This window comes from Pristiophorus japonicus, chromosome 21, assembly GCF_044704955.1.
Source record: "Pristiophorus japonicus isolate sPriJap1 chromosome 21, sPriJap1.hap1, whole genome shotgun sequence".
NCBI classification, from domain to species: domain Eukaryota; kingdom Metazoa; phylum Chordata; class Chondrichthyes; family Pristiophoridae; genus Pristiophorus; species Pristiophorus japonicus.
Window position 1 is genome coordinate 72,203,079 of NC_091997.1, and position 23,575 is coordinate 72,226,653.

Consider the following 23,575-nt stretch of genomic DNA (forward strand, 5'->3'; position numbering starts at 1 on the left):
AATAGGCGGTCTTAGTTATGCTGCAGATATGTGGCTGAAAGCTGATTTCAGGGTGAAATTTAACACCCAGCGATGATCTTGCTACCCAATGAGCTAAAACCGTGCATAGTCTCAATAATTGGCGACAAGTAGAAATGTCAGATCCGAGAGGAGCTGAGCAGCGGGAAGTGGGAAGGATCTGGCAGGAGTAATAATAAAAAAAAAATAGATCAACGGAATCATTATGGTAACAATGAGTCACGCTTGCTGAGCAACACACCGATACACAGTGCAGCACCGTGATTAACGATGCCCGCCACACACAATGGGGAAAGTACCATGCGTTGGTGACTGGTGTGCAACGACCACCCCACGTTAAAAAAATCCACGCACAGGCATCTTCCACCCTTCAACATGTCGTTCGGGACCTGGAATATCGGGTCCTTCATTGAAACACCTGTGAACTCATCCCTTTTTGACCATGGAAGCAAGTCATCCTCGATACGAGGGACTGCCTATGAATCTACAAAAGCTGAACGCAACTCGTTTGAGGGAACAGTATGGTTCCTGCTTCAATAGAACTCAGTTTTCTCGTCACTTACACTATTCAGATTAGGCACCCTCTTAAAATATCTATCTCGATGTTTTTATTAACTCAAAAAAGAGACTTGCATTTATTTAGCACCTTGCACAACCACCGGACGTCTCAAAGCGCTTTACAGCCAATGAAGCACATTTGGAGTGTGGTCACTGTTGTAACGTACTCACATTGGAATTAAGGATGAGTATTCAAAAATAAGTTTAAGATCTAATTTATTTCAGGACGTGAGAATATAAGAGCATAAGAATGAGAAGCAGGAGTCGACCATTCGGCCCCTCGAGCCTGCTCCGCCATCCAATAAGATCATGGCTGATCTTCTACCTCGACTCCACTTTCCTGCCCGATCCCCGTATCCCTTGATGCCATACACAGATTGTTGAAAAATTGTTCAATTGCTTCATGGATGAAGGTGTCAGCCATGACTCAGTGGGTAGCACGCTTGCCTCTGAGTCAGAAGGGTTGTGCGTTCAAGTCCCACTCCAGGAACTTGAGCACAAAAATCTAGGCTGACACCACAGTGCAGTGCTGAGGGAGTGCTGCACTGTCGGAGGTGCCGTCTTCCGGTTGAGGCATTAAACCGAGGCCCCGTCTGCCCTCTTGGGTGGACGTAAAAGATCCCACGGCACTATTTCGAAGAAGAGCAGGGGAGTTCTCCCCGATGTCCTGGGGCCAATATTAATCCCTCAATCAAGATAACAAAAACAGATTATCTGGTCATTATCACATTGTTGTTTGTGGGAGCTTGCTGTGCGCAAATTGGCTGCCGTGTTTCCTACATTACAACAGTGACTACACTCCAAAAGTACTTCATTGGCTGTAAAGTGCTTTGAGACGTGCGGTGGTCGAGAAGGCGCTATATAAATGCAAGTCTTTCTTTTTCCTTTCTATATAATTACCAGATACTGGCTCAGAGTTGCCATCAAAGTCAACAAAATGCAAGGTACTTGGACAGTGCAGGAAGACACAACAGATGGCTACTTTAACGGTCGTTAGTCAGGTATTCAATCCGAATGGAAGTGGAATAATTGATAAATAGAATTTAGTTCCAAATTCTAAGTGTGCTCACGATCACCGTTCCTTAACAAATTCAGTTTCAATTCTGCCCATGTTTGTTGCACAGTAATTGATGGCTGTTATTCCTCCGACACAATTCCCCGGCCCCCTCTCATCTCCTACGCAATGTCTTTCAATTTGCTTTCAAGCTGGTAATTTCTTTCTTTATGGTCCCTTCCTCATTTAGCTTGTAGGCGAGGAGAGTTTCATCATTGTTCCCAGCGGCCCCGCGAGGGGACGCTTTGCTCTGCGCGTTTGATAAACAAGCCGTGAGAGAGACGGCTTATCTTTCAGCTACAGGTAATGAACAGAATCAATCTCCCTCCACCCCCATTTCAGTCACTAGGAGGCATATGCTGCAGGGTAGCAAGGAACAAGAGAGAATAAAGCACATCACCTCACATCCTGATCTTAGTAGCCAGGAGAGAGCAGCCGAGAATTTGGTCCGTGCACCTGTTTTTCAGGCGTGACTTGGACTAATAAGGCCCCAGTCTCGCGGGGCAGGGAGCCGACCCCAAAGCCCCCCAGCTCCCACATTCCCGACCCCCACACTCCCGACCCCGACGTACTACACTCCCGACCCCCCACACTCCTGACCCATGACCTCCCACACTCCCGACCCTTGACCTCCCACACTCCTGACCCATGACCTCTCACATTCCCGACCCTTGACCTCCCACACTCCCACCCCCGACCTCCCACACTCTCGACCCTTGACCTCCCACACTCCCGATCCTTGACCTCCCACACTCACGACCTTTGACCTCCCACACTCCCGACCCTTGACCTCCCACACTCCCGACCCTTGACCTCCCACACTCCCGACCCCTGACCTACCACACTCCTGACCCCTGACCTCCCGTACCCCCGACCCCTGGCCTCCCACACCCCTGACCCCTGACCTCCCACACTTCCACCCCCCAATCACATTCCCCCGACCTTTGGCACCACAGAATCTCTCAAAATTCCCTCCCTAAACCACTCTGCCTACCTCTTTGAACAAGCTTTTGGTCACCTGAGCTAATGAGCCGAAAAGTGCGGTATCTCTGGGTGCGTACGATGTGTGCGCACACCCGAAGAGGCCTCACGACTTCCGGTTTATCGGGCCGCGATGCGCCAAGAACTGTTTTTTTACGATCTGCCAAAATGTCTTTTGACAGATTGCACGCATCCCCGAGAGAAGGGCCTTCGCGGGGGTCGAGATTTGGGCTATTTGCCGAACTCCTGCCCAGCGAATGTCCTTCAAACTCATACGCCTGGTAAAAGCAGGCGTACAGTCTACTTTTACCAGTGTAAGAGTTTTAAAACATAGAAAAATTAAATGTTACTACTTATTTTTATATTTAAAAACTCCGTCTCTGAACGTAAGTTTATTTTTAACACTATTAAAATATCATTTTGTAAATTTGAAAACTATTTTTTTTCTTTAAAACATTTAATTTACTGCAATTTCTATTAATTTAAAAAAGTGAAGTGTTTTTTAAAATTTATGTGTGTGTTTTATTTGATTTTAGGGATATTCTCATTGATCGTAATGGCAGCTCGGAGCTTGGTGCGCCCATTACCATGAACGAGAATACTACATTGTGCTTGGTGGTCCCGGCCCACGTGATCCCAGGATATGCATACGCTCCTGGATGACATGTTCCCGTACGCGGGACTGCGCGACTCGGCCTCGGAGCGCAAGTCTACGTTCCTCCGGGACCACCAGGTATTTTCGTTAAAAACATTTCGGTCGGAGGCGTTCGCCCGCAGGAAGCCCCCGACTGCAATTTTCCCCCAATATCTTGCGGCTCGATGTAAAATTTTCTTCGCTAACACTCCTGTGAAACGCCGTGGGATGTTTTACTATGTTAGAGACGCTGTATAAATACAAGTTGTTGTTGCATGAAGGGTTTTTTTAGTCTACTGGAATTTACTGACGTATGGCTGTAGAAAGGAGAAAAATTGCTATACCACGACACCCCTGAAGAGGGAGCGCTTCGCCTCAATTAGAGACTGGGTTGAATAACTCTGTGAATCTAAAAGTTAAAGGATCTAAAGATCACAATTAGGAGCAAGGATAATCAGTCACTCTTATCGAACGTTACTTACAAAGAGTTTTAATTAACTTTAATAACATCCGCCCAGCTTTGGGCCTTCCGTTTTCTCCCCCGAACTGAAGGTGTTGTCTCTTGCTATGCACAACTCCACATTTGCTGAGTATCAACCTCAAATGGTAGAATCTTACAGCGCAGGAGGAGGTCATTCAGCCCATTGTGCTCTTTGAACGAGCGATCCGATTAGTCCCACTCCTCCCTGCTCTTTCCCCATAACCCTGCACATTTTTCCTTCTCAAGTATTCAATTGCGAAAATTACAATTAAATCTTCCACCACCCTTATCAGTCCGCGCATTGCAGAACAAAACAACTCACTGCGTAAAAACTGCAGGACTGCACTGTCGGAGGTGCCGTCTTTCGGATGAGGTGTTAAACCGAGTCCCTGTTTGCCCACGGCACTATTTCAAAGAAGACCAAGGGGAGTTCCCCCTCCACACGGGCTCGATGGGCCGAATGGCCTCCTTCTGTGCTGCAACCATTCTATGATCCTATGTGTCCTGGCCCATATTTATCCCTCAACCCACATCACTAAGAAAAACAGATTATCCGGTCATCGTCTCATTGCTGTTTGTGGAAGCTTGCTGTGCGCAAATCGGCTGCCGCATTTCCCACCTTGCAACAGTGAGTGCACTTCATTGGCTCTGAAGCACTTTGGAACATCCTGAGGTCGTGAAAGGCGCTATCTAAATGCAAGTTCTTCAAAGGTGGGCGTTTATTCAGGTCGCTCCTCAGTCATCAGGCAGAATAGTGGTAGCAAAAACCTCGGAACCAGTTGAATTCTGTGCCCTAGGGCCGATAATCTATCCCTGCTGTCAGAGCAGGGCAGCCACCTATCATCTCGTATTTGGAGGAAGGTGTAGAATGACAATTCTCCCTCCCCCGTCCCACTCCGGCTTCCTGGGAAAATGGAATCTTTCCCAACTCACCCCCTCCCCACATAATAGTTGTCTGAATGGTAGCCTTTGTGTCTATCAGAAAAAAATGTCAAGATCATTTCTGTAGCCCCTTACCTCGATGAATTGTCGCACAATTAATTACTGCTGGTGCCCAGCGACTGATATTACGGAGGCAAAGATAGCAGCCATTCCATGCTGGCACAGTTCCACTACCATCACTGAGATGAATGACCACGTTACAAGTTGGGCTTGCTCCCAGCATTCTTTAATTGTGCTCACTGCAGCTTCCATAAGCAGGCCTGTGCCTCTATTTAAATGGGTCAACATTTCGAGCTAAGGGAGTCCGTGCTTGTCCATCACTCCTTGCAACCATCACTCCTAGCTGTCCTGACCAATATTTACCCCTCTACCAACAACAACAACATTGATTATAAGAACATAAGAAATAGGAGCAGGAGTAGGCCATACGGCCCCTCGAGCCTGCTCCGCCATTTAATACGACCATGGCTGATCCGATCATGGACTCAGGTCCACCTCCCCGCCCGCTCCCCATGACCCCTTATTCCCTTATCGGTTAAGGAACTGTCTATTTCTGTCTTAAATTTATTCAATGTCCCAGCTTCCACAGCTCTCTGAGGCAGCGAATTCCACAGATCCATAACCCTCTGAGAGAAGAAATTTCTCCTCATCTCTGTTTTAAATGGGCGGCCCCTTATTCTACAATCATGGCCTCTAGTTCTAGTCTCCCCTATCAGTGGAAACATCCTCTCTGCATCCACCTTGTCAAGCCCCCTCATAATCTTATACGTTTCGATAAGATCGCTCTCATTCTTCTGAATTCCAATGAGTAGAGGCCCAACCTCCTCAACCTTTCCTCATAAGTTAACCCCCTCATCTCCCAAATCAACCTAGTGAACCTAGTGATTATCTGGTGATTTGTGGGAGCTTGCTGTGTGCAAATTGGCTGCCTAGTTTCCTACAGTGACTACACTTCAAAAAGTACTTCATTGGCTGTAAAGGGAATTTTGGGATGTCTTGAAAGGTGCTATATAAATGCAAGTCTTTGAAAAGCATACAGCAGGCCTCTCTGATGGCACAGTACCGTTTGCTGCAGTACTAAACAACACAAATCAGAAGGTTCCTGACTGGAAAGCACCAGTGTGGCCTGATGTGAGAACGGGATTGGATTGGGCCTAGGGCTGGGGCTGAGCCTGGACATCGGCTCTGGGGTTGGGGCCTATGCCTGGGTCGAGGCCCTGGGGCTGAGACTGGACCTCGGCCCTGGGGCTGGGGCCTGTGCCTGGATCTAGGCCCTGGGGCTGGGGCGGAGACTGTGGCTGGGCTCTGGGGCTGTGCCTGTGTCTAAGCCCTAGAGCTGGGGCCTATGCCTGTGTCTAGGCCCTAGGGGCTGGGGTCTATGCCTGGACCTCGGCCCTGGGGGCTGGAGCCTGTGCCTGCATCTAAGCCCTAGGGGCTGGGGCCTGTGCCTGTGTCTAGGCCCTAGGGGCTGGGGCCTGTGCCTGCATCTAGGCCCTAGGGGCTGGGGCCTGTGCCTGTGTCTAAGCCCTAGGGGTTGGGGCCTGTGCCTGCATCTAGGCCCTAGGGGCTGGGGCCTGTGCCTGTGTCTAAGCCCTAGGGGTTGGGGCCTGTGCCTGGGTCTAGGCCCTGGGGCTGGATCCGAGCCTGTGCCTGGGGCCCTGGGCCTAGATGCCAAAGCCTGCCTGCTGCCCACCCTTCTGTGGCTTGAGACTGATGCACAGCTTGGGGACTTCTGAGAGGAGGAGGACAACAACTAGGGAAGAGAAGCAGGCAAAGATTTAAGAATAACTGGAGGAATCAGAAGAGACAATGATTGCTTTGGGCCCTGTTGCAGCCAATAGAGTTCAGTGTTGAATCAGGGATTTCATTACAGTGTAATTTTGGACACTTTGACCGAACTGAACAGCCAAAAGTATTGAGCAATAGAGTTATTGACTTTGTCTAATCACATTGGGTTATGGCTGGAGAGAATAATCTTTGACTTATTTAACACATGAATCAAGTAATGTACTTGCAATAACAGATCTGTTACTGGTGCTGAGGGCAATCCGAGATGAATTAAAGAATATGATACAACATTCAACCTTGTGCTTTTTACTCCATAAAGAAAGGAAGTCATGCTTTACAGCCAATTAAGTACTTTTGAAGTGCAGTCACTGTTGTAATGTAGGAAACGCGGTAGACAATTTGCGCACAGCAAGCTCCCACAAACTATAATAAAATAAATGACCAGGTGATCTGTGTTAAGTGTTGGTTGAGGGATGAATATTGGCCAGGACACCAAGGATAATTTGCTTTGTGGGTTCTTTGCTTAAGAATTCATAGCCATTAAGAACTAGTTGGTTTATTAACAAAGGTTTAACAATCATGCTACACATTACCAGTTCATCCACCAGGCTCACAACCACCTGCCCCATCATGAATCCCCTGAACCCATCTGGCTGGGGTTTTATTGAGTCTTGTGAACATCACGTGACTGGCTAAGCCACTCCCAACTCAACAACTCTGCAACTATTTTAAACTAAACTTGAAATCAAGTGCCCCCACCCACAAATTTAGAAATTAACTGGGAAATTTGCCAAATCAAATTAAAATTCTGTTCCCAGGGGTGATGATGCACTCCAGTCCCTCCGGCGCCCGCCTCTCGCGGAAGGCCGCGAGCGTACCGGTGGACACCGCGTGCTCCATCTCCAGGGACACCCTGGTGCGAACGTAACCGTGGAAGAGAGGCAGGCAGTCGGGCTGAATGCAACAGGTCTACAACTCTTTCCATTGGAAACAAAATTAACCAGTTAAGTCAAGTGCCCGCCAATCTGGGGAACACTCCAAACATTTTTCAAGGCCCTTTTTTGTTTTTGTTTATTTTTGGGCACTAAAACCACAAATTATACAAGTGCCCCCCATAAAAGGGGAGGGGGGCACTAAAACCGGCAATTAAAACATATTAAACTTTAAAACATATAAAATCAAATTAAAATTTGGTTGCCGGGGGTAACGATGCACTGCAGTCCCTCCGGCGCTCGCCTCTCGCGGAAGGCCGCGAGCGTATTGGTGGACACCGCGTGCTCCATCTCCAGGGACACCCTGGCCCGGATGTACGCGCGGAAGAGAAGCAGGCAGTCGGGCTGAATGCAACAGGTCTACAAACCTGTGAACATACTAACAGGCGCATCATCATCATAATCGAGGATGACTTGCTTCCACGCCAAAAAGGGATGAGTTCACAGGTGTTTCAATGAAGGACCTAATATTCCAGGTCCCGAACTACATGTTGAAGGGTGGAAGATGCCTGTGCGTGGATTGTTTTAACGTGGGGTGACCGTTACACACCAGCCACCACACGGGCTTGACAGAGCTAGGTCTTGGTCCAGTGGCAAGGGTTAACCAGGACGACTGGAGACCAGCTCTGCTGCACGGACCGAGTGCACACACATATCGCAGTGTGGGCTGGGCCCGTGCTGCCCCTGGGCCCTCGCCTCTTCTGGGCCCTGAACTGTCGCCTCTCCTGGGCCCCGATCACGTTCTTCTACGAACTCTCGCCGCTCCTTCGCCCCGACCTCGCCGCTCCTGCTGTACCTGCCCGCGCTCCAATCACCGACCTTGATTTGGGTGACGTCCAATCCAGTTGCCCTCTTCACTGCTGTACCCTCCTGCAGCAGCTCGGGCTGCTCCCTGCAGTGGTGTGTACATTACAGTTAACTGCCCTGCTCTTTAACAAAAGTGCTTTGGGATATTTTACATTCGCCCGAGAAGGGCAGACCTGTCAAAAAGATGGCACCGCTGACAGTGCAGCACTCCATTGGATTTTACACTGGAGCCCTCTGGAGCGGGATATGAACCCACGACCTTCTGCGGCCCACCGAACCTCGCCTCTCACTTCAGGTTTAATGAAGTATCTTGACTGAAACATAAACTTTTCTCTCTCTCTCTCTCTCTCTCTCAGGTGCTGACTGAACTGCTGTGTAGCATGTTCTGTTTTTATTGTACACTTCTTGCAGCTGTGATTTATTGCTTTTCGCAGTCCACAAGCGTGTATGCTTTTTGGATCTGGATGGAACGAGCGCCTCGCAATAACATCCTTTCATGAGTAACAGTGAGCTTGAATCTATTCAGCCACCTTCATTCGGTAGGTCACATTCAAGCCGAATGAGGCATCCCAGCCTAGCACAGATCAATGCTGGAACTACATAGAATGTACAGCACAGAAACAGGCTATTCGGCCCATCTCGTCTGTGCTGGTGGTCATACGCCACTCGAGCCTCCTCCCATTCCATCTTCGCTCAACTCTGAGTCAGAAGGTTGTGGGTTCAAGTCCCACTCCAGGGAACTCGAGCACAAAAATCTAGGCTGACACTCCCAGTGCAGTGCTGAGAGAGTTCACTGAGAGAGTGCTGCACTGTCGGAGGTGCCGTCTTTCGGATGAGACGTTAAACCGAGGCCCCGTCTGCTCTCTCAGGTGGATGTAAAAGATTCCATGGCACCATTTTGAAGAAGAGCAGGGGAGTTATCCCCGATGTCCTGGGCCAATATTTATCCCTCAATCAACATCACAAAAACAGATTATCTGGTCATTATTGCACTGTGGGAGCTTGCTGTGCGAAAATTGGCTGCCACGTTTCCCACATTACAACAGTGACCACACTCCAAAAGTACTTCATTGGCTGTAAAGCGCTTTGAGATGTCCGGTGGTCGTGAAAGGCGCTATATAAATGCAAGTCCTTGCTTTTTCCTTCCCCGCATCTCAACTATTCAGCGTATCTTTTCCTTCCCCACAAGTCCGTCCTTCGCATTCACTTTCAATCTGACACCCTTACACAGTGCTGCAATGACCCAGGTCCTTCCTGCTGGAGCGAGGGAGGGAGGGGGCAACTCACAGAGTTGGTCCGACTCTTTCCCTCATCCTTTAGCTCGGAATATGTTTGTGCTGCAATGTTCTGGAGGTGCCAGCTAATAACAGAGTCACGAGCCTGAGCCCAGCCTGGGCAGATGGGTTGGAGGCTTCCTGTCTCCAAAGGCTATTTAAAATTTTGCACGGAATGAGCCTGGGTTGATCTCAACTGACTGCTCAATTAGGAAAATGTAACGTGAGTTGTTCTCAGTCACTGTCTGCCTGCCTTTTGAGTTACTCATTGAACCTTCCTGAGCAGCAGAACATTTTTGCTATGACAGGAAAGGGTAGTTTATGGTTAGGGGTAGTTTTCTGCATCCTCCTCGGCCACTTCAAAGCCAGGGTTGGTAAGGACACAGACCTCTGGGGAGGCGTGATCGGCAGAGAGGCGGGTATGGAAAACCAACTCCAACGGTACCCTGCTCCTGACAAAATGCCTAGAACACGACCTTGTCATCACTAACACCTTGGTCCCCCAGAGGGACAAGTACAAGGCATCGTGGCAACTCCCTCGCTCCAAACACTGGCACCTGCTCAACTACGTCATCGTTCGAGCCAGGGATCGCAAGGATGCGCGCATCACCCGCGCCATGATTCCCTGCTGTAACGAACGCACTGTGAGTATGCTCACAGGCTTGTCGAGCTTTGCATTGTGAGTGGCTGAGCCAGTCAAATGATGTTCACAAGGCTCAATAAAACCCCAGTCAGTTGGGTCTAGGTCATCCACGATGAGGTATGCAGTTGTGAGCTTAGTGGGTGAACTGGTAATGTGTAGTGTGATTGTGAAACCTTTGTTCATAAACCAACTATAGTTCTTAATAGCAATGTGTTGCTATGAATTCTTAAGCAAAGAACCCATGAAGCAAATACATTACACCTATCCTTTTGGCAGCCACGGTAACTGTCATGTATTCAACTATCATTGTAACCCATGTATAAGCTGACCTAAGTTGTACACCTTGAGAACATTGACCACAAGGGGGTGAACTTGTGGGAGACACTCCTAACCTGGTCTTTCAGGTATAAAAGGGGAAGCTCCACCCACCTTCATCACGTGAGGTCTTGGTAATAAAGGTAACTGGTCACAGAGTGACCTTCTCCCAAGTATGGGCCTCGTGTGTATTTATACTGTATAGTCAGGACATATCAGTAACTATGTTATTTAGCCGTGTGAAGATTTATGTTACATCTGATCAATATCTGTGGGCTCATGCCCCACTCTCAAGACTTGAGCACCTAATCCCGTCTACTTTGAAGGAGTGCCGGAGTGTTAGAAGCACCGTCCTCTGAGATGAAACGTGAAACCGAGATCCTGCACGACTCTTCACGTGGATGATGAGGAAAAGCTGTCCTGCCCAGCATTTCTCCGTCAACCAGCACCACCAACATTAAACTGGCCCTTGATCCAGTGCTGTTTATGGGATCTTGCCATGCTCAAAATATCCTTTCCCAGAAAATGTTTTACGTTATTTAGCAAAAAGTAGTATTTTAAATGTTGAAAAAGATCTCCCATTGCTTACAGTCAGTCAGAGATGCTGCGGAAGTGTGACATCTGAAGTGTGACAGGAAGTAAGTGTGACGAAGTTAGAGGAAGTGCCTGCTATATGCAAGACTTCAAAATTCTCATCCTTGTTTTCAAATCCCTCCATGGCCCTCGCCCCTCCCTATCTCTGTAATCTCCTCCAGCCCCACAACCCCCCCGAGATGTCTGCACTCCTCTAATTCTGCCCTCTTGACCATCCCTGATTATAATCGCTCAACCATCGGTGGCCGTGCCTTCTGTTGCCTGGGCCCCAAGCTCTGGAACTCCCTCCCTAAACCTCTCCGCCTCTCTACCTCTCTTTCCTCCTTCAAGACGCTCCTTAAAACCTACCTCTTTCATCTGCCCTAATTTCTCCTTATGTGGCTCAGTGTCAAATCTTTGGTCTCATAATACGCCTGTGAAGCGCCTTGGGATGTTTTACTACGTTAAAGGCGCTATATAAACACAAGAAGGCTGAAATTGCCCTCCGTCCCAAATGGGGTGCACAATTCGAATTAAATTATTATTCTCTGCCCCAATCCGTGGGACGGAGAATGAAGGGATTCTTCCCTCTTGTCCCCTGTGATATAATAGGGACGATGTTTTGGGCTGTGGAACAGAAGTGCGTCGGGAACGGGGCGGAAGGCGGGGCGGTGTCATCAGCGTGACGCGGACGTGCCTTCACTTAAAGGGGAGGGCCGCTGCGAGCTCTGCAGCCACTTTAGCGGCACCCACTGGGCCACCAGGGAGGGCTTCGGCTGGGCCGGTGGTCCGGTACCCAAGCGGGTACCTTCTTTGGCGGCCCGGCCGAACTCGCGGGACGCCATTGTGGGGACCGGACTTCAGATTCAGCCGACAATTAAAACAAGATGGCGTCCGTGGCGGAGCGCTCTCCCTTTTAAGGGCGGATGCGCCGCCCAGCCCACTGGCAGCTTCCCGCCGGGAAATGTTGTCGTGGGCATCGAGCGGTGGCTGATCCCCTCCCGCGGGGCGATTTGCCGCACGGGACAGAAAGGGGGTCGCCGCTGGGTGGGAAGGGGATGCGTGACTATTTCCGCCGCTCCCAGCCCGGGGGCAATTTCTGATGGGTCGCCCCATCCATCTGCCCCCGGGTCGGAGAGGCCTTACGGCCTCATTACCGGCTCTTAGAGGCGGTAATGGACCTTAGGGGGGCCAGGGGGGAATTTTGGGCCTACGTTGATGTTGATGTTGTTGTTGTAACTGTAAACGACAACATACAAATAATGCCGAAATATTTAACGCACATCTGCTAAAATACTCCTGCCAGCAACATTAAATATTAAGTTCAGAATGCGCATCATTCACTCGTGAGGATTGGCTAACGCTTATCAAATTCCTGTCTGAATTATCTCACCATGCTTGGCAGAGCAGGGAAATTAATTAATATGGTCTCGTTGCACTTTCATCCTAGCCTGCGGGAGGTCATACATTTCCGGCAGCTGGCTTTGCAATTTGTTTTCAATGAATGCTTGAACTGTCATTCAATCTGCTTTCTCCATCGGCCTATGAATTAGTGAATGATGGAGCCAGTAAACACATTGCATCAGTTGCCTAGACACCCGGTGGCTTCAGGGAAGGGTCAACCTCTTACGCTGGGTAATCAGTCTTTTCTTCGATTCGTGTTCCTCTCTTACGGACTCCCTGTAGTGGTGCCTGGTTCATCGTCGAACCACAGTGTCAGCCGTGGCTCAGTGAGTGGTACTCTTGCCTCTGGGTCAGAAGGATGTAGGACCAAGTCCCGCTCACCCAAACTCCCCTGTGCTCGCTGCCCCGTGTCCTAACTCGCACCAAGTCCCGCTCACCCATCACCCCCTGTGCTCGCTGCCCCGTGTCCTAACTCGCACCGAGTCCCGCTCACCCATCACCCCCTGTGCTCGCTGACCTACATCGGCTCCCGGTTAAGCAACACCTCAAATTCAAAATTCTCATCCTTGTTTGCAAATCCCTCTGCGGGCCTCGCCCCCTCCCTATCTCTGTAATCTCCTCCAGCCCCACAACCCCCCCCGAGATGTCTGCACTCCTCTAATTCTGCCCTCTTGAGCATCCCTGATTATAATCGCTCAACCATTGGTGCCCCAAGCTCTGAAACTCCCTGCCTAAATCTCTCTACCTCTCTTTCCTCCTTCAAGACGCTCCTTAAAACCTACCTCTTTGGCCAAGCTTTTGGTCACCTGCGTTAATTTCTTCTTACGCGGCTCAGTGTCAAATTTTCGTCTTATAGCACTCCTGTGACGCTCCTTGGAACATTAAAGGCGCTATATAAATACAAGTTGTTGTTGGTTAAAGCCCGTCTCCAGGGACTTGAGCAGAGTTTCGGCTGACACCCCTAGTGCCAGTGGTGAGGGAGCGCTGCACTGTCGGAGGTGCCGTTGTTCTGATGAGACGTTAAGCCCAACGTGGGTGCACATAAAAGATCCCACAGCACTACTGGGAAGAAGAGCAGGGGCGTTCTCCTTGATGTCCTGGTCTGCCCTCCTTCATTGGGCAGGGTTAGGACAGGTGAACAAACCTTTCTCTGGTTCTAGTATGTAAGATGAGCAGAAGGGGATGATTTGGGCCACCCATGGTCATTCGTCGAGAAGAACCCATTGTTCTGCCACCCCCGCCCCCGGCCCCCTGCCCCCTGAAACACATTTAGAAGCAGGAGTAGGCCCCTGGAGCCTGCTCCGCCATTCAATACGATCATGGGCAATCTTCTACCTCAACTCCACTTTCTCGCCCGATCCCCACATAACTGTCGCTGAAATAATTCAAGAGATTTTGCCTCCAATTCTCAATCCAGAAATTCCATGTGTTAAAGAAGGAAAGAACTTGCACTTATATTGCAATTTTCACAACCTTGTTGCTGTTACAGCCAATGAAGTACAGTCACTGCTGTAATGTGGAAAACACAGCAGCCAATTTGCACAGAGCAAGCTGCCACAAACAGCAATGTGATAATGACCAGATAATCTGGGTTTTATTCACTGGTGTTGGTTGAGGGATAAATATTAGCTTGGCCATGGAGGCGAACTCCCCTGCACTTCTGCCATATAATGTTGTGGGATACTTTATGTCCACCTCTAAGAGCAGATAGACTCATCTGAAAGACAGCACCTCCGACAATGCAGCGCTCCCTCAGTACTGACACTGTCAACCTAGATTTTGCGCTGAAGTCTCTGGAGTGGGACTTGAACACACGACTTTCCTGACTCAGAGGCGAGGGTGCTGCCCACTGAGCCACGGCTGACGCTGTGGTTCGCTCCTTGTTCTGCGAGGTGTTAGACAATAGTGGGGCAATACCTTTGTCCTTGTACACCAGTCATTGAAAGCAAACATGCAGGTGCAGCAAGCAGTTAGGAAGGCAAATGGCATGTTGGCCTTCATTGCAAGAGGGTTTGAGTACAGGAGCAAGGATGTCTTACTGCAGTTATACAGGGTCTTGGTGAGACCACACCTGGAGTATTATGTGCAGTTTTGGTCTCCTTACCTAAGGAAGGATATACTTGCCATAGAGGGAGTGCAGCGAAGGTTCACCAGACTGATTCCTGGGATGGCAGGACTGTAGTATGAGGAGAGATTGGGTCAACTAGGCCTGTATTCACTAGAGTTTAGAAGAATGAGAGGGGATCTCATTGAAACGTATAAAATTCTGACTGGGTTGGATAGACTGGATGCGGGGAGGATGTTTCCCCTGGCTGGGAAGTCTAGAACAAGGGGTCACAGTCTCAGGGTAGGAAATTTAGGATTGAGATAAGGAGAAATGTTTTCACTCTAAAGGGTGGTGAACCTGTGGAATTCTCTACCACAGAAGGCTGTGGAGGCCAAGACACTGAATATATTTAAGAGGGAGATAGATAGATTTCTAGAAACAAAAGGCATCAAGGGGTATGGGGAAAAAGCAGGAATATGGTGTTGAGATAGAGGATCAGCCATGATCATATTGAATGGCGGTGCAGACTCGAAGGGCCGAATGGCCTACTCCTGCTCCTGTTTTCTCTGTTTCTATGTTTCTATGACATATCATCACTGAGTTGGGGAAGAAGCGAATGAAACAAACACAGCCAGAGTTCCTGCTTCTGATCGTGAGCCAGTCACCCAGATATTTTGCTGACATATGATGTCTGACGCAGCTGGAGTACTGCACACAGTTCTGGTCACCACATTACAGGAAAGATGTAATTGCACTGGAAAGAGTGCAGAGAAGATTTACAAGAATTTACAAGAAGATTTACAAAGACTCCCAAAAGCAAACGCTCTACTCGGAACTCCTACACGGCAAACGAGCCAAAGGTGGGCAGAGGAATGTTTCAAGGACACCCTCAAAGCCTCCTTGATAAAATGCAACATCGCCACCGGCACCTGGGAGTCCCTGGCCAAAGACTGCCCTAAGTGGAGGGAGAGCATCCGGGAGGGCGCTGAGCACCTCGAGTCTCGTCGCCGAGAGCATGCAGAAAGCAAGCGCAGGCAACGGAAAGAGCGTGCGGCAAACCTGTCCCACCCTCCCTTACCCTCAACCACTGTCTGTCCCACCTGTGACAGAGACTGTAATTCCCGTATTGGACTGTTCAGTCACCTGAGAACTCACTTTTAGAGTGGAAGCAAGTCTTCCTCGATTCCGAGGGACTGACTATGATGATATATGTAAGCTGACACACACACAAGGAATGGGCAGTCGGAGCAGAAACTGGAGGGATACCACGGAACCAGGTTCAGGAATGAAGGAGAGTAAACAGAGGACAATTGTGGCCAGCAAAACACAATCTATATCGCCCTATTTGTATAACGTTTTGAGACCATGTCTGCCACTCATCAGGAGTCACAGGCAGCTATTTGTGTCACACTCGAAATCCACTCATTATTAATCCACAAGGATACTTCCATAGCAACAGAAAATACCCTCTACTTGCTTTCAGGAGATGAACCTGTAGGAGAACATCGAGAAACGAAAGCCAAACCGACCTCTAACAACCCAAGGATACGCCTCGGAGCAAATTGCCTCTAACTGGCCTGAGGTAGGTCCAACAAATGCCATATTGGTCTTAAAGGAAGAGCTATGCACAGCCGCACTTAAAAATAATATAATTTTGTCCTACATGGTATGACGTTGCTCGCCGAATAAAACACTAAAATAGCCTCCGACCACGAGCAATGCCACTGGAGACCCGCTTGCACTGTGCAAAAGTTTTTTTTTCTCAATGGACGTTTCGAGCGCGCAAACAAATTCTCAATTTGGCAAGTGCGGTCTCAACAGCTTGTCAGCCGTCACTCCGCCGTGACAGGCAGATTAGGCTGCCACGCTATAATCCTCCAAATTCGGTATCCATCACACCACTGGAGAAATCAGATTCACTTGAAACAGCAGGAGCGCTGTCAGTTTCATTGCAAAGTCATGCGACCAGAGAGTGTGTGTGTGTGTGGGGGGCACGGAGCAATCAATTCCATTATGGCCGGGTGAGGGAGGGTGAAGTTTCAATCTCCATTAATCAGTTTCTGCATCTTCGGAACGACGAGATTGTGGGTTTGACGCCTGTTACGTAATCCCTGCAACTTGCTGGAGAGGTAGATTTGAAAGTAGCCCAAGAGAATGAAGGTGTGCCAGAATCTCGTGGCCAATGTAAGCACTGACATTTCTCAGCTCTGCAGTGGTTGCACCGATGACCATCACGTTACGATTCAGTGGCTGTGCTAAGTGTTGAGAGCACTTTTGATCATCGCGGGTCGCACGATGCGACTAGATTTCACACTCTTTACTGAAACTCTCCTTCAAGTTCTGTTAATTATAAAGAAACTCACACGCAGTCGATAAGACACACGCATCCCAATAATTAACGCTTTCTTTAAAAGCAAAATACCTGGAAATGCTGCACTGAGTGTGAGTTGTCTGCGTGTGAGTTTCTTTACAATTAACAGAACTTGAAGGAGAGTTTCAGTAAGAGTGTGAAATCTAGTCGCCTCGTGCGATCCGTGATGATCAAAAGCGCTCTTAACACTTAGCACGGCCACTGAATCGTAATGTGATGGTCTGAGAATGGAAACTCGTGAAAAATAGCTTCGAGTATCAAATATTACAACAGAAATCTCAGCGGGTCAGGCAGCATCTGTGGAGAGAGAAACAGAGTTAACGTTTCCGGTCGATGACCCTTGGTCAGAACGGGAAAAGTTTGAGATGTAACAGATTGTTGAGGAAGTGCAGGGGGAGTGAAAGGAGGAGAGGAGGAAAGAACAAAAGGGAAGGTCTGTGATAGGGTGGAAGGCAGGAGAGATTAGAGAGACAGAAGGGATGCTGGGCAAAAATGAGATGGTAATGGAACAGGTTAAGAAACAAAAGATGAGTCTAGCTGGGGTGTGAATGACGGAGTCTTCACCAGCTGCCCTGGGAAAGGGAGAACAATGGACAGGGGTTTGTAAAAAACAACCTTGAGTATCACATCTGGCAGCACCCCCCCCCCCCCCCAACCCGTGACCTCTACCACCTAGAAGGCCAAGGGCAGCAGGAGCATGGGAACACCACCACCTCCATGTTCCCCTCCAAGTCTCACACCATCCTGACTTGGAAATATAACGGCCGTTCCTTCATCGTCGCTGGGTCAAAATCCTGGAACTCCCTCCCTAACAGCACTGTGGGAGCACCTTCACCACACGGACTGCAGCGGTTCAAGAAGGCGGCTCACCACCACCTTCTCAAGGGGCAATTAGGGATGGGCAATAAATGCTGGTCTTGACTGATTTCTGGGATGGGGGGATTGTCCTATGAGGAGAGATTGAGTAGACTAGGTCGATATTCACTAGAGTTTAGAAGAATGCGAGGTGATCTCATTGAAACATACAAAATTCTTACAGGGCTTGACAGGGTAGATGCAGGGAGGATGTTTCCCCTGGCTGGGGAGTCTAGAACCAGTGGTCTCAGTCTCAGAATAAGGGGTCGGCCATTTAGGACTGAGATGAGGAGAAATTTCTTCACTCAGAGGGTGGTGAATCTTTGGAATTCTCTACCCCAGAGGGCTGTGGAGGCTCAGTCTTTGAGTATATTCAAGACAGAGATTGATAGAGTTTTGAATATTAAGGAATCAAGGGATATGGGGATCGGGTAGGAAAGTGGAGTTGAGGTCGTAGATCAGACATGAACTTATTGAATGGCAGAGCAAGCTTGAGGGGCCGAATGGCCTATTCCTACTCCTATTTATTATGTTCTTACATTCTTATATTAACTTCAAATCAATAGATTATTTTCCTCTCTTAAGGAAACTATACACAATCAGGAAGTGCTGAAAGAATCAGTCAGGAAACATCAGATGGACAATTTTTAAATAGAATCTTACAGCACAGAAGGAGGCTATTTGGCCCATTGTGCTCTTTGAAAGAGCTGTCTAATTTGGAAAAATTTGCAAGGGCTGTGGGGAAAGAGCGGGGGGAGTGGGACTAACTGGATCGCTCTTCGAAAGAGCACGCGCAGACTCGATGGGCTGAATGGCCTCCTTCTGTGCTGTAAGATTCTATTTAAAAATCAGGACTGACGTATGAGGAGAGATTGGATCGACTGGGCCTGTATTCACTGGAGTTTATAAGGATGAGAGGGGATCTCATAGAAACATATAAAATTCTAACGGGATTGGACAGGCTAGATGCAGGAAGAATGTTCCCGATGTTGGGGGAAGTCCAGAACCATGGGTCACAGTCTAAGGATAAGGGGTAAGCTATTTAGGACTGAGATGAGGAGAAACTTCTTCACTCGGAGAATTGTTAACCTGTGGAATTCTCTACCGCAGAGAGTTGTTGATGCCAGTTCGTTGGATATATTCAAGAGGGAGTTAGATATGGCTCTTACGGCTAAAGGGATCAAGGGGTATGGAGAGAAATCAGGAAAGGGGTACTGAGGGAATGATCAGCCATGATCATATTGAATGGTGATGCAGGCTCGAAGGGCCGAATGGCCTACTCTTGCACCTATTTTCTATGTTTCTATGTACTATTCTATGATTCAATGACCATAACAACAGCGTAAGAGATACACATTTTTGATGAAAATCAGAGATTTACACCTCCGTTTTGATGGTGTTGTTCATTGGCTTTCAGTCTTTAGAACTGAGCTACATCTAGAGTCCAGTGAGAGAGAGAGAGAAAGTCTGTGGGCTGCAGGGAGGGAACATAGAAACAGGACGAGGCATTCATCCCCTCGAGCCTGTTCCTCCATTCAATGAGATGATGGCTGATCTGTATCTTAACTCCATCTACCCGTCTTGGTTTCGTAACCCTTAATAACCTTGCCTAAACACCAATCTATCAATTACCGGTACCTTTTTTCACTTTGGCCACATAATACAACTATATGTCCGCAAACAAAAAGATTTGGAAATGTTCAATGATTCAATTACACACATTGCCTCAGGATTGGCCTGCTACTTCTATGTCCTGATCAATAAAAATATCACCCCTGTGCAATGTACAATTACCGAAGTCTATTTGCTGCAGGGATGGCTTTAGCCTCTGTAGCATTACAGAGTGCGTCTGCATCAAAACAATTAACTGGATTACAATGTCTCCAATAAAACTCCAAGACCACCTTTGTTCTGTATCATTTCATCTCTATTATGGAAATAGGACCACGGTTCGCTAAGGATGGTGATTGCATCATGTAACCAGATTAATGAAATTGTCTCCTGTAAAACGCGTGAGAATTGGAGCCCTTGGAGGAAAAAAAAAACTAAGCTTGGGGGATGGAAACAGAAAATGCTAGAAATACTCTGAGGAGAAAGAGAGAGATAGAATTAATGTCTCAGGTCGATGACCTTTCACAGAATCATAGAAATTTACAGCACGGAAGGCGGCCATTTTGGCCCATCGTGTCCGTGCCGGCCGACAAAGAGCTATCCAGCCTAATCCCACTTTCCAGCTCTCGGTCCGTAGCCCTGTGGGTTATGGCACTTCAAGTGCTCATCCAACTATTTTTTAAATGAGGTGAGGGTTTCTGCCTCTACCACCCTTTCAGGCAGTGAGTTCCAGACCCCCATCACCCTCTGGGTAAATAAATTTCCCCTCAAATTCCCTCTAAACCTCCTACCAATTACTTTAAATCTATGCTCCCTAGTTGACCCCTCAGTTACGGGAAATAGATGCTTCCGTCAGAACCTATGATGGAGGATCATCGACCCGAAACATTAACTCTGTTTCTCTCTCCACAGATGCTGCCTGGCCCGCTTAGTCTTTTCAGCATTTTCTGCTTTTATTTCAGATTTCCAGCATCCGCAGTGTAGAGTGGGGGTGTTCGTTATTGTTGTCACCAACACGTCGGCCATGTACAATAGACACCTCGAGTCGCTGGAGAAATACCACCAACGATCTCTCCGCAAGATCCTACAAATCCCCTGGGAGGACAGACGCACCAACATTAGCGTCCTCGACCAGGCCAACATCTCCAGCTTCGAAGCACTGACCACACTCGATCAGCTCCGCTGGGCAGGCCACATAATTTGCATGCCAGACACGATGCTCCCAAAGCAAGCGCTCTACTCGGAACTCCTTCACAGCAAACGAGCCAAAGGTGGGCAGAGGAAACATTACAAGGACACACTCAAAGCCTCCCTGATAAAGTGCAACATCCCTACTGACACCTGGGAGTCCCTGGCCAAAGACCGCCCTAAGTGGAGGAAATGCATCCGGGAGGGTCTCATTGCCGAGAGCATGCAGAAGTCAAGCGCAGGCAGCGGAAAGAGCGTGCGGCAAACCAGTCCCACCCACCTTTTCCCTCGACGACTATCTGTCCCACCTGTGACAGGGTCTGTGGTTCTCGTATTGGACCTAAGAACTCATTTTAAGAGTGGAAGCAAGTCTTCCTTGATTCCGAGGGACTGCCTATAATGATGATGATCGTGGTTGATGATAGCACTGGCCTGCCCCTGCTAATTTCCTATATCTCATCTCCTGGAGTTGTCCCTGTCTCTGTAAGCTCCTCCAGCCCAACAACTGAGATATCTACGCTCCTCCAATTCTGCATGAAACACAAAAAGTTAGTATGCAGGTACAGCAAGTAATCAGGAAGGCAAATGAAATGTTGGCCTTTATTGCAAGGGGGGTGGAGTATAAAAGCAGAGAAGTCCTGCTACATCTGTACAGGGTACTAGTGAGGCCACATCTGGAGTACTGTGTACAGTTTTGGTCTCTGTATTTAAGGAAGGATATACTTGCATTGCAGGCTGTTCAGAGAAGGTTCACTAGGTTGATTCTGGAGATGAGGGGGTTGACTTATGAAGATAGGTTGAGTAGGTTGGGACTATACTCATTGGAGTTCAGAAGAATGAGAGGTGATCTTATCGAAACATATAAGATAATGAGAGGGCTCGACAAGTTGAATGCAGAGAGGATATTTCCATTCATAGGGGAAACTAAAACTAGGGGGCATAGTCTTAGAATAAGGGGCCGCCCATTTAAAACTGAGATGAGGAGGAATTTCTTCTCTCAGAGGGTTGTAAATCTGTGGAATTCCCTAACCCACAGAGCTGTGGAGGCTGGGTCATTGAATATATTCAAGGCAGAGATAGACAGACTTTTGAGCGATAAGGGAGTAAAGGGTTATGGGGAGCGGGCAGGGAAGTGGTGATTAGTCCATGATCAGATCAGCCATTATCTTATTAAATGGCGGAGCAGGCTCAAGGGGTCGTATGGCCTACTCCTGCTCCTATTTCTTATGTTCTTATGTTTCAATGCAGTGCTGAGGGAGTGCTACATTGTTGGAGGTGCCGTCTTTCAGATGAGACATTAAACCGAGGTCCCGTCTGCCCTCTCAAGTGAACATAAAAGATCCCATGGCAGTGTTTTGAAGAAAAGCAGGGGAGTTATCCCCAGAGTCCTGGTCCAATATTTATCCCTCAATCAACTTCAGAAAAAAAAAAACGATTATCGGGTCATTATCACATTGCTGTTTGTGGGAGCTTGCTGTGCGCAAATTGGCTGCTGCATTTCCCACATTACAACAGTGACTACACTCCATTGGCTGTAAAGCATTGTGAGACATCCGGTGGTCGCGAAAGACGCTATATAAATGCAAGTCTTCCTTTCTTTCATTGGCGTTGCATTGAGCGCTGTCTGTGCCACAGTGCATCAAGAAACAAACCAAGTCGCAGAAGAATGAAAAGCAAGAGAAAAGCAGGAGAAACGTAACTCAACTTTCCTGCTGTGCAATCAGCATGCAAGCTCTGAAACTTGGCCCGCGACCAGCTGATATAAGGCACCCTGTCTGGTGAGATATATAATTTGCTAAATTGTTCCTGCTCTGTAATCCAATTCGCCTGAATGGCAAATGTGAGCTGGATAAATCCGAATCTCAACTCCTGCCTACAGTCCTCTGTCCCTGTTAAGTATCGAAAAGCTCCACAGGGCTCAGTACGGTGAGCTGGTTCAGGCATCACCTTACTCCAGTTTATTTACTCTCAGAGTGACGATTCAACATGGCTGCCAACATTTATATACCCGGCTTGCACATGTCTGCACGTGTCTGACCATTAGGACTCCGACAGTTGCGCCCTCCGGTGGTAGGTAAAACCCAGTTAACATACATAACATCCCCAGTCTCAGAATAAGGGGTCGGCCATTTAGGACTGAGATGAGGAGAAATTTCTTCATTCAGAGGGTGGTGAATCTTTGGAATTCTCTACCCCAGAGGGCTGTGGAGGCTCAGTCTTTGAGTATATTCAAGACAGAGATCGATAGATTTTTGGACATTAAGGGAATCAAGGGGATAGTGCAGGAAAGTGGAGTTGAAGTTGAAGATTGGCTATGAACTTATTGAATGGCGGAGCAGGCTCGAGGGGCCGAATGGCCAACTCCTGCTCCTTTTTTTTACGTTCTTATGTCCCTGTTCTCTCCTGTGCTCTGTTTTGTGTCACAGTCTCCCCAACCCTCCACAAAATATTGGGCAGAATTCACCTGATGATGGCAAATGACTGAAGCCTGGGATCTGAATAAACACGGATTTGGATTTGCTGTGAGACCACCCAGGACTGTTTAAAAACTGCTAACAAGAGCCTTCTATGAATGTAACAGGCCCATTGATGGCAATTCATTAACTCCAGGGACCAAAGCAATAATAGAAAATATATTTATTAACAGGCAGCGGGGCAGAGGCCAGTGTTTACGGCCACACGCACTGTTTTCTCAGATTGTTTCAGTAGCTGCTTTCCCTGTTACGTAATATAACACCATCCCCACCCCCCACAAAGACTACTTTGTGCCAGATAGGGCAAAAAGCTTGTTTTCTGAGAAAGTCAAAATCAGCACTCAAACACACCAAAAGAACGAACAAACTTGCATTTATATAGCGCCTTTCACGACGTCCCGTCGCGCTTTACAGCCAATGAAGTGCTTTTGAGGTATAGTCACTGTTGTAATCGCAGTGCAGTGCTGAGGGAGTGCCGCACTGTCGGAGGTGCCGTCTTTCAGATGAGACGTTAAACCGAGGCCCCGTCTGCTCTCTCAGGCAGACGTAAAAGATCCCGAGGCAC